Genomic DNA, 10000 nt, shown 5'->3' with positions numbered 1-10000 from the left:
ACCATTTCAACACAGTAATATATGCCAAATAATGTTGTGTGCCAAGTTTCGTGCATAACAAACCAAGTTTGAGTACTTTACGCGCGAAATTCACAAAAACGCTTAAAAACGCATAAAATCGCAACTTAACTTCTAATTTCTAGCATATGACTATTATTATCAATTCTAACCATTTCAACACAATAATATATGCCAAATAGTGTTGTGTGCCAAGTTTCGTGCATAACAAACCATGTTTGACCTACTTTACGCGCGAAATTGACAAAAACGCTTAAAAACGCATAAAATCGCAACTTAACTTCTAATTTCTAGCATATGACTATTATTATTAATTCTAACCATTTCAACACCATAATATATGCCAAATAATGTTGTGTGCCAAGTTTCGTGCATAACAAACAAAGTTTGAGTACTTTACGCGCGAAATTCACAAAAATGCTTAAAAACACATAAAATCGCAACTTAGCTTCTAATTTCTAGCATATGACTGTTATTATCAATTCTAACCATTTCAACACAATAATATATGCCAAATAGTGTTGTGTGCCAAGTTTCGTGCATAACAAACCATTTTTGACCTACTTTACGCGCGAAATTGAAAAAAACGCTTAAAAACCCATTAAATCGCAACTTAACTTCTAATTTCTAGCATATGACTATTATTATCAATTATAACCATTTCAACACAATACTATATGCCAAATAGTGTTGTGTGCCAAGTTTCGTGCATAACAAACCATGTTTGACCTACTTTACGCGCGAAATTGACAAAAACGCTTAAAAACGCATAAAATCGCAATTTAACTTCTAATTTCTAGCATATGACTATTATTATCAATTCTAACCATTTCAACACAATAATATATGCCAAATAGTGTTGTGTGCCAAGTTTCGTGCATAACAAACCATGTTTGACCTACTTTACGCGCGAAATTGACAAATAAAAACGCGAAATTGACAGCATCAAACTAGTGACCAGATCACCTTGCACGACGTGGGGAGACCAAACCTATGCATCCAGGACCTAGGCTAAAGTGGAAATGGAATCTTGGTACTTGGATCTAGCTATTAAGGTCCTAAAACCATTCTAACAATCCCCGTGGACTCCTAGAAGCTGAGCCGAAGGAGGGCTGGTCGACAGTTTGCTAGATCAGAATTTTGTTTAAGTGTTTGTGGTTGTTTCGTGTTCTTTTCATGATCATTTGTCGTTTTTGACTGTGTCATTAATCAAAGCTTACGCACAACATTAATCCTTGCATAACCAAGGCCTTAATCAGCCCGGGTTTCGCATCAAAACCAAGTTTGAGCTACTTTACGCGCGTAATTGACAAAAACGCTTAAAAACGCATAAAATCGCAACTTAACTTCTAATTTCTAGCATATGACTATTATTATCAATTCTAACAATTTCAACACAATAAGATATGCCAAATAGTGTTGTGTGCCAAGTTTCGTGCATAACAAACCAAGTTTGAGTACTTTACGCGCGAAATTCACAAAAACGCTTAAAAACGCATAAAATCGCAACTTAACTTCTAATTTCTAGCATATGACTATTATTATCAATTCTAACCATTTCAACACAATAATATATGCCAAATAGTGTTGTGTGCCAAGTTTCGTGCATAACAAACCATGTTTGACCTACTTTACGCGCGAAATTGACAAAAACGCTTAAAAACGCATAAAATCGCAACTTAACTTCTAATTTCTAGCATATGACTATTATTATCAAGTATAACCATTTCAACACAAAAATATATGCCAAATAGTGTTGTGTGCCAAGTTTCGTGCATAACAAACCATGTTTGACCTACTTTACGCGCGAAATTGACAAAAACGCTTAAAAACACATAAAATCGCAAATTAACTTCTAATTTCTGGCATATGACTATTATTATCATTTCTAACCATTTCAACACAATAATATATGCCAAATAGTGTTGTGTGCCAAGTTTCATGCATAACAAACCATGTTTGACCTACTTTACGCGCGAAATTGACAAATAAAAACGCGAAATTGACAGCATCAAACTAGTGACCAGACCACCTTGCACGACACGTGGAGACCAAACCTATGCATCCAGGACCTAGGCTAAAGTGGAAATGGAATCTTGGTACTTGGATCTAGCTACCAAGGTCCTTAAACCATTCTAACAATCCCCGTGGACTCCTAGAAGCTGAGCCGAAGAAGGGCTGGTCGACAGTTTACTAGATCAGAATTTTGTTTAAGTGTTTGTGGTTGTTTCGTGTTCTTTTCATGATCATTTGTAGTTTTTGACTGTGTCATTAATCAAAGCTTACGCACAACATTAATCCTTGCATAACCAAGGACTTAATCAGCCCCGGTTTCGCATCAAAACCAAGTTTGAGCTACTTTACGCGCGGAATTGACAAAAACGCTTAAAAACGCATAAAATCGCAACTTAACTTCTAATTTCTAGCATATGACTATTATTATCAATTCTAACCATTTCAACACAATAATATATGCCAAATAGTGTTGTGTGCCAAGCTTCGTGCATAACAAACCAAGTTTGAGTACTTTACGCGCGAAATTCACAAAAACGCTTAAAAACGCATAAAATCGCAACTTAACTTCTAATTTCTAGCATATGACTATTATTATCAATTCTAACCATTTCAACACAATAATATATGCCAAATAGTGTTGTGTGCCAAGTTTCGTGCATAACAAACCATGTTTGACCTACTTTACGCGCGAAATTCACAAAAACGCTTAAAAACCCATAAAATCGCAACTTAACTTCTAATTTCTAGCATAAGACTATTATTATCAAGTATAACCATTTCAACACAATAATATATGCCAAATAGTATTGTGTGCCAGGTTTCGTGCATAACAAACCATGTTTGACCTACTTTACGCGCGAAATTGAGAAAAACGCTTAAAAACGCATAAAATCGCAACTTAACTTCTAATTTCTAGCATATGACTATTATTATCAATTCTAACCATTTCAACACAATAATATATGCCAAATATTTTTGTGTGCCAAGTTTCGTGCATAACAAACCATGTTTGACCTACTTTACGCGCGAAATTGACAAATAAAAACGCGAAATTGACAGCATCAAACTAGTGACCAGACCACCTTGCACGACACGTGGAAACCAAACCTATGCATCCAGGACCTAGGCTAAAGTGGAAATGGAATCTTGGTACTTGGATCTAGCTATCAAGGTCCTAAAACCATTCTAACAATCCCCGTGGACTCCTAGAAGCTGAGCTGAAGAAGGGCTGGTCGACAGTTTGCTAGATCAGAATTTTGTTTAAGTGTTTGTGGTTGTTTCGTGTTCTTTTCATGATCATTTGTAGTTTTTGACTGTGTCATTAATCAAAGCTTACGCACAACATTAATCCTTGCATAACCAAGGCCTTAATCAGCCCCGGTTTCGCATCACAACCAAGTTTGAGCTACTTTACGCGCGGAATTGACAAAAACGCTTAAAAACGCATAAAATCGCAACTTAACTTCTAATTTCTAGCATATGACTATTATTATCAATTCTAACCATTTCAACACAATAATATATGCCAAATAGTGTTGTGTGCCAAGCTTCGTGCATAACAAACCAAGTTTGAGTACTTTACGCGCGAAATTCACAAAAACGCTTAAAAACGCATAAAATCGCAACTTAACTTCTAATTTCTAGCATATAACTATTTATTATCAATTCTAACCATTTCAATACAATAATATATGCCAAATAGTGTTGTGTGCCAAGTTTCGTGCATAACAAACCATGTTTGACCTACTTTACGCGCGAAATTCACAAAAACGCTTAAAAACCCATAAAATCGCAACTTAACTTCTAATTTCTAGCATATGACTATTATTATCAAGTATAACCATTTCAACACAATAATATATGCCAAATAGTGTTGTGTGCCAAGTTTCGTGCATAACAAACCATGTTTGACCTACTTTACGCGCGAAATTGACAAAAACGCTTAAAAACGCATAAAATCGCAACTTAACTTCTAATTTCTAGAATATGACTATTATTATCAATTCTAACCATTTCAACACAATAATATATGCCAAATAGTGTTGTGTGCCAAGTTTCGTGCATAACAAACCATGTTTGACCTACTTTACGCGCGAAATTGACATATAAAAACGCGAAATTGACAGCATCAAACTAGTGACCAGACCACCTTGCACGACACGTGGAGACCAAACCTATGCATCCAGGACCTAGGCTAAAGTGGAAATGGAATCTTGGTACTTGGATCTAGCTATCAAGGTCCTAAAACCATTCTAACAATCCCCGTGGACTCCTAGAAGCTGAGCCTAAGGAGGGCTGGTCGACAGTTTGCTAGATTAGAATTTTGTTTAAGTGTTTGTGGTTGTTTCGTGTTCTTTTCATGATCATTTGACCAAACCTATACAAAACCCATAAAATCGAATTTGTGTACCTTTCTTGCTATCCATTTTGGAAATGTGGCTCTGGATGTAGATCCCATTTGTCCACGCACTCTTTTCATTGCGCTGAAACGCATGGGAAAAGTAATACCATTTATATATATATATAACACTTAATTAAATCAAATTGGTAAAATAATTAATATTACGTACGCATTCAACAATGCTTTGAATCTTGTGTTGCGAGGTAGGTTGTTAGGTTTTTGTAATGAGTCGAAGACGTGCACGGTGTTCGTTAAAGGACATATGATCAAAAGTATCCAATGCAAACTACAAACACAAATTTAAAATCAACAAATTAGAGATTAGGTGACTTTAAAAATCAAAAGATAAGTTCAATTTCAAAAATAAAACTTACTCTTCCCAATATGGAGCCAGAATGAATGTGTGTTTACATGCAAGGGAATTAGTCAAAGCAGTCTCAATGTATGCTCTGATGACATCTGGATCATTTCTACATTTACTACCCGAAATCGTCTCCGGACAAAACCATCCAATTTTTATTGGAGGTTCGCAAGAATTTACCTCCTCGTAAACCGCACTAAACTCACAAATAAGAGAATTTTGTTAGTAATTCGGTCATTAAAACAATTAAACAACAATACCTAACTTGTAAGATAATGAACATCACCTCATGTAGACATGGAAAAGAGCTACGTTCAGCATCTCTCCTCTCAAAAATTGCCCGATGTCACTAGGACCAATAATTACACACGGGTCTTCTGAAAAGCAGTATTGCTCCTTCAGCAGGGGCAACATGATTGGGTCCTCCTCACTTATGCGAGATGCACAATAATGCAGCCATTTGCAATCTTGAGAGAGATCTTTTAGCTCCTCATCAGTCAAAATTGGAGTGCTTGGCATCGACTTTGACCCAGTCGACACCTTTGCTGAGGAACCGACCTCTCTACAAGATCCCTTTGGACTCTTTTGCTATTTCAATTTATAAAATTAAATTAGTGTGAGCATGCAATTAAAAAAATAAAAATAAATAAGGTACAAATGATTCTTACCATGTTAGTGAATCGGACCCAAGCATATGGCCATGTGACGAAACTACCTAAGACGTCTGATAGTTTCTCAAGGCTCCATGCTGGCATTGGAATTGGGAGTGAGAAATCTTCAAACCCCTTTACAATAGTCTCCACGGCCACACTGATGTGGCCACTTGTAACAGGCACTGAATGCACTGTTTGGCCCTCTTTATTTGGCTGTGCCATACCATATGCAACCTCAGTTAAGTCGCCATCACTAGCAACACCTAACTGAGGCAGCAAAAGAGAACAAGGAGTCGCCTCCTGAAAATTGTGTCGTTTAGTATAATAAGCATCATAATAAAATTTTAATTACGCGTTACAATTTAAATTAATAAGTGCTTATATATTTAAAAACTATGTACCTGTAGCACTGGCACTGGAGTTGGCTCCGGATTTTGAGCAACGGGGGTATTAGTAAAGAGCTGGGGTGCTACGGGGGTAATGGGCTCGAGTGTTGGCTCGACCAAAGCGTTAGAATCCCCATGTTGACTTCCCTGATCCTCGACAATCAGGTTTGCCAAGTCCACAATGGGTGCACCTATCTTTTGCAACACGGTGGCCAACTTCGCGAGAACGTCCTTTGTAATCTCCGCTCGGAGGGTTGCTGCTTCTTCCCGCAGTGCTGTTCGGGATTGAGTAGCAACACACTCTTTGCCGAATGCCTTCTGTAGCCCCACGCGGACGCCTCCTTTTCCGACTACCCGCCCACTGTGGTCTTTCCCTAAGACCAAATGCAATGCGTCAACATTGCCTTTTGGGGTGAACTCCCCCGTAGCTTCTTTTTCCTTCCAGCCCATCTGTTCAAATAAAAAGTGACATATATAGTAATTAGTATAAGTACATCAAAGCCAAAGAATACAAAACAAAATGAAGAATATACTTAATAATTTCAAAACTCACCACAGCATCAGCAACCTTCTTCGTTCCCGGATCATTAATGGTAAATTTACCACTTGCATCTCGGGAATGAAGCCCGCAATACCAATCACGCACCCGATCTCCAGCAAGAGTACGTACGGATGCGGAGGTAGTCGTAGATGAGGGTGTGGATGAACTTTGATTGGGGTATAAACCCGCATCCACCCACTCTTTTCGGACCTAATCGTACGTTTTCTGGCCTAAGCGATGGTAAAACTTCCTTTTGCTTGCAGAATCTGAAGCTTTACCACGCTTTTCCTAATTAATCAATAGAAATCGAATGTCATGTATTAGTTTAATGACTGAATCAAAAGAAGTAAATTCAAATTGGTAAACTATAATATAATATGAAATACTTACAACTTCTATGGGAGTTGTTCTTTTGGCAACAAAGGCCTCCCAATCCCTCTTCGATATGTGACCCCATATTTCGTAGGGCATCTTCGAAGGTGCTTGCTCTCCACCTTCATTTCCCGTTTTGACCTTTTTGGTCGTACGGGCACGGGTCTTCGTAATCCAGCCAGTTACTAGCTTGGATTTAAAATCTCTGAATCTTTCAGCAACAGCTGAAAGAAACACATTCTTCTTGTCCTCATCGCTCTCGATGTGGAAAAGATTCTACAAAAAAAATTTATATTTGTTACTGTCAATTAAATTAATTTTAAAATGAAACTAAATGAGTAAAAATAGTAAAGTTGCTTACCACAGTATCATTCCATAGAGAATTTTTCAAACCCTCTGGAACCTCGTTCCATGCGTGCAATATGGAAATCTTGCGGATACATAGGCCCACTTGTTTTCTATATTGCCTACGCCATTTTCCGCAGGGTTGACCCAATGCATTGTATTCCAAATGCATTGGTTCCGTGACTTTGAGGTTTTTCGTAGGACCTCGCCCTTTTCTTTTCTTACTGGTAGTGGGAGCATCCATTGGTGGGGCGTCTTCAGTCTCAAAATCATTGTCTAGAGGTGGAGCGTCTTCAGCCATACGCTCGAATCTCACAATTTGGTCCTCTTCACTGTCGTAACTACGATGCTCATTATCCGAGGTCTCAATCTCGGGGACAATTTCGTCTCTGAATAGATGCATTATATATCAGTACCTGAAAGAGTATGAATAGAAATATATTAGAACATAAGCTAAGTAATATTAAGAATATGACTATGATTTACAATTCTAATACGTACGTTCAACACAATAATATATAACAAATAAGTGTTCTGTGCAAAGTTTCATGCAAAACAAACCAAGTGCCAAAAAAACTTTTAAAAGCTTTAAATTCATACCTTGTGTCACTTAATTCAAATGTATTCCTTCCGTGTGATCTACACGCATATAACCAACATCTACATCATCTTGATCCACTGATATTGGATTGATAAAGGGAGGGGAGTCTTCAAAAGCTTCATATTCTTCCTCATCCTCAACATCACCTATACCAAGAATGCTTCTTTTTCCCGGTACAACAATAGACCATTTTTTATCAGACGGGTCTACAATGTAGAATACTTGCTTGGCTTGTGTGGCTAGTATGAATGGCTCCTCACTATCACGCAAACGAGCTAAGTCTACAAGAGTGAATCCACAAGGGTCGTCATTTTTTATGCATCATCGATTATTATCTACCCACTTACATTTGAAAAGACCAATATTGAAAGTAGAGTAGTCAAGCTCCCATATTTCATGTACCCGCCCGTAGTATACCAATTTAGCATCAACCGGCGCTTGATCCTTCGCACTCGCGTAAAATGTAGATGACACCAAAATAGAAACCCCACTATTCTGTAGATACGATGACTTCTTGTCTTGACCCTCAGTCCAAAATGTGAAGCCATTGACATCGTAACCCTCATATTCGTTGACATCATCACGAGGACCAAAAGCTAACCACTTAACAATTTCGGATACACCCTTGAGTTCTTCGCATATTACTCGATTATGAAACCAATTAATAAACGTCTTGTTATGCAACTGCATCAATGCCCTATCCCCTTTAGAAGGATGTTTTGCGCGCAATATATCAAAATGCTCACTCAAAAAAGGATGAACTTCCGGAATATGATGCAACACATACAAGTGTGCTTGTAGAAGGCTTTGGAGCCAATTGTTCCTTTTCCCTCAAGCCTTCCTTCATGTCTAGAGGTGGGAAGTCCAATAGGCTTTGCCATGGCCAAATACTCGGCTATAAAGTTACTAATCTCATCGCTCATAGTGCCTTGAATCATACTCCCCTCGGGTTGTGCTGGATTCCTCACCTTGTTTTGTAAAACACCCATGTGTCTTTCAAAAGGATAACACCACCTTAAAAAAACTGGACCCAAAAGTTTGATCTCACGAACGAGATGGAAAATAAGATGAACCATTATGTCAAAGAAAGAAGGTGGAAAATACATCTCAAACTTGCATAAAGTTACAATCACGTCGAGTTGAAGTGCATCAAGTTTAAAGGGATCAAGAACTTTACTACAAATTGTGTTGAAGAACGAACATAGCTCGGTAATAGCATACCTCACATGTTTTTGCAGTATTCCACGGATTGCAATTGGTAAGAACACTTGCATCATTACATGGCAATCGTGAGATTTCATGCTTCCCAACTTCAGCTCACCATTTAGGCTAACAAATCTCTTCATGTTGGATGAGTACCCAGACGGAACCTTAATGCCATACAAACACTCACAAAATGTCCGCTTCTCTGCTTTGGACAATGTGTAGCAAGCTGGAGGCAAATAAACTTTGTCATTAAGCATCTTCTTCTTACTACCACCAACTTCATCATCAGCTCTATTTCTTTTCTTACTCACCTTAACATGTGCCCACAACTCCGGACGAAGACCCTTACATTCAAACCAATCTCGCACGGCCCTAACATCTTTTGTCTTACCCGGAATGTTCATGAGAGTCCAGAGTATGGCATCGCATACATTTTTCTCTATATGCATAACGTCAAGACAATGCCTAACCTGTAGATCTCTCCAATATGGAAGCTTCCAAAATATTGATTTTTTTTTCCATAATCGGCCTTCACCTCCTTGCACTTGCCCCGTTTTACCAAATACAGTCTCAACTCCCTTAACCTGTTCATAAACCTCATAACCGGTCAACGGTCGACGAGCTACACGGTCCTCAACCTCCCCATTGAACAACTTCTTCTTCTTACGATATTGGTGGTCTCGTGGGAGGAACTTTCGATGGTGCATGAATACGTGTTTGCACATAGAAATCCACGTGGATTCCATGTCATCAATAGATATCGGGCATGCTTTCTTCCCTTTGTTCTTATACCCCGATAAGTTGCCATATGCCGAAAAATCATTAACGGTGCATAAAAGCATTGCACGCAAGGTGAACTCCTCATTAGCATATGCATCAAACACTGAAACGCCTTCATCCCTCATCTTTCTCAAATCCTCAACGAGAGGTGCAAGATACACATCTATGTCATTGCCAGGTTGTTTAGGACCCGAGATAAGAAGCGAAAGCATTATGTACTTACGCTTCATACACAACCAAGGTGGCAAATTATAGATCACTAAAAGTACCGGCCAAGTACTATGTTCAGAACTAAGATTGCCGAACAGGTTCATTCCATC

General features: G+C 38.3%; 1 long non-coding RNA gene across 1 annotated transcript in view; it reads right to left on the bottom strand.

Annotated features, from left to right (window-relative positions):
* Positions 1-4708, bottom strand: part of LOC130809266 (uncharacterized) — a 7154-nt gene extending 2446 nt beyond the window's left edge. Inside the window, exons 1-2 of the long non-coding RNA XR_009040785.1 lie at positions 4605-4708; positions 4445-4517 (exon numbers count right to left, since the gene is read on the bottom strand). This is a non-coding gene — a long non-coding RNA (uncharacterized LOC130809266). The remainder of the gene's footprint in view (positions 1-4444; positions 4518-4604) is intronic.
* Between the last annotated feature and the right edge of the window lie 5292 nt (positions 4709-10000).

This window comes from Amaranthus tricolor, chromosome 3 (genome assembly GCF_026212465.1).
Source record: "Amaranthus tricolor cultivar Red isolate AtriRed21 chromosome 3, ASM2621246v1, whole genome shotgun sequence".
In the NCBI taxonomy this organism is placed as follows: Eukaryota; Viridiplantae; Streptophyta; class Magnoliopsida; order Caryophyllales; family Amaranthaceae; genus Amaranthus; species Amaranthus tricolor.
Note: the sequence above shows the minus strand (reverse complement) of the source record. Positions and strands in the feature narration are given on the sequence as shown.